Source organism: Palaemon carinicauda, chromosome 29 (genome assembly GCF_036898095.1).
Source record: "Palaemon carinicauda isolate YSFRI2023 chromosome 29, ASM3689809v2, whole genome shotgun sequence".
Lineage (NCBI taxonomy): Eukaryota > Metazoa > Arthropoda > Malacostraca > Decapoda > Palaemonidae > Palaemon > Palaemon carinicauda.
Genome location: NC_090753.1, coordinates 89,501,322 through 89,503,821, shown reverse-complemented (window position 1 = coordinate 89,503,821; position 2,500 = coordinate 89,501,322). Strand labels below are relative to the sequence as shown.

General features: G+C 37.0%; 1 protein-coding gene across 1 annotated transcript in view; it reads right to left on the bottom strand.

Annotated features, from left to right (window-relative positions):
* LOC137622710 (ammonium transporter Rh type A-like) overlaps positions 1–2,500 on the bottom strand; it is a 44,719-nt gene that overhangs the window by 29,821 nt on the left and 12,398 nt on the right. The gene's annotated exons all lie outside the window — the stretch shown is intronic.

The window sequence follows — 2,500 nt, the reverse complement described above, 5'->3', positions numbered from 1 at the left end:
TAATTGGAAAAGCAAGATGCTATAAGCCCAGGGGCTCCAATAGGGAAAAATAGCCCAGTGAGGAAAGGAAATAAGGAAATAAATAACTGAAGAGAACAAATTAACAATAAATCATTCTAAATAAAGTAATGTCAAAAGAGATATGTCATATATAAACTATTAACAACGTCAAAAACAAATATGTCATATATAAACTATAAAAAGACTCATGTCCGCCTGGTCAACAAAAAAGCATTTGCTCCAACTTTGAACTTTTTAAGTTCCACTGATTCAACAACCCGATTAGGAAGATCATTCCACAACTTGGTAACTGCTGGAATAAAACTTCTACAGTACTGCGTAGTATTGAGTCTTATGATGGAGAAGGCCTGGCTATTAGAATTAACTGCCTGCCTAGTATTACGAACAGGATAGAATTGTCCAGGGAGATCTGAATGTAAAGGATGGTCAGAGTTATGAAAAATCTTATGCAACATGCATAATGAACTAATTGAACGACGGTGCCAGAGATTAATATCTAGATCAGGAATAAGAAATTTAATAGACCGTAAGTTTCTGTCCAACAAATTAAGATGAGAATCAGCAGCTGAAGACCAGACAGGAGAACAATACTCAAAACAAGGTAGAATAAAAGAATTAAAACACTTCTTCAGAATAGATTGATCACCGAATATCTTTAAAGACTTTCTCAATAAGCCAATCTTTTGTGCAATTGAAGAAGACACAAACCTTATATGTTTCTCAAAAGTAAATTTGCTGTCGAGAATCACACCTAAAATTTTGAAAGAGTCATACAAATTTAAAGAAACATTATCAATACTGAGATCCGGATGTTGAGGAGCTGTGGAGGATTTATTTTTGTTTTATTTTAATTTTTGTTTTTTGCCAAATCCAGAGAGAGAGAGAGAGAGAGAGAGAGAGAGAGAGAGAGAGAGAGAGAGAGAGAGAGATTTTGTGTCAGCGAGCGAAAGTAGTTAGTGTATCGATCGTTGGTGGTGAGAAAGACTGTTGGTACAAATGAGATTGTTTGTTTATGTTTTAGTTAGGTTACGACAGTGGTGAATGTCTTGGGTGAATGCTTTTTTATTTGACTGCAGCTTAAGGCAGTTGTGTGAACGCTGGATTATATAGATTTTTCGACCAGCGTGGAAGTGTTTTTTGATTTTCTGAGCCGTGATTCCTCCTTTGGAGAGACTTAAAGCTTTGGAAAGTGGATATATTGTTGATGACCTGGCCTGTATTAGATTGTATTAAGACTGCTCTTGGATTACGCAACCGTTGATGACCTGGACTACGATTAGGAATATGATTTGATTGCACTGAACGATTTTCTAGATTTTGATGCCCTAATGACCCAGCCCGTTTGAAGGATTTTCCGTTTGGATCACTGATAATAAGGATTGTGATGATGATGATGATGATGATTAATGCAATTATGGAATAACATTTGTCAGTGTTACGGTAGCTAGAGAGCTGTGGTTGGGCTATAAAAGGACTGTTAGCCCTTGTGTGGACAAAGACGTCCACACAAACAAATATTGGTTTTGATGTATGGGATAATTTTAAGTCTGTTAGGGTTTTTGCGGGTTATATGAATGGTGCTTTTGGTTATTATATATTATATTATTTTGTGTTAAGTTTTTGATTAGTTTTAAGTGTTGATAATTTGAATGGGGATGGTTATTGATTTAGTTTTAAGTTTTGAGAAATATAGTTTTAAGGTCATGTTTTGTTTTTGTTGCCCTTCAGTCTAAGAGTCCAGTTTATGATAACGTCAGGGGAAAGTTTGTGTTGCGGAGACAATTGTCAGAAGTAAGATTCAAGGGTGTGGGGGTTGTTTTGCAACATCCCGCCACAGAGCCACCGTCCTTGACCTACTTACAATCATACTTTGAGTTTTGTTAGGATTCAACTTCATACCCCATAATTTGCACCATGCACTAATTTTAGCTAAATCTCTATGAAGGGATTCACCAATCCCAGATCTACATTCAGGGGATGGAATTGACGCAAAGAGAGTAGCATCATCTGCATATGCAACAAGCTTATTTTCTAGGCCAAACCACATGACATGTGTATATAGTATGAAAAGTAATGGGCCAAGAACACTACCCTGTGGAACACCGGATATCACATTCCTATACTCACTATGGTGCCCATCAACAACAACTCTTTGAGATCTACTACTTAAAAAATCAATAATAATGCTAAGAAACGACCCACCCACTCCCAACTGTTTCAGTTTGAAAACAAGGGCCTCATGATTAACACGGTCAAAGGCAGCACTAAAATCAAGGCCAATCATACGAACTTCCCGACCACAATCAAGGGATTTCTGTACTGCATTGGAGATTGTAAGAAGGGCATCACATGCTCCAAGGCCTTTACGAAAACCAAATTGCAAACTAGGGAATAGATGATTACCTTCAGCAAACCTATTAAGACGCTTTGCCAGAAGACGTTAAAAAACTTTAGATAATATGGGAGTTATGGAAATTGG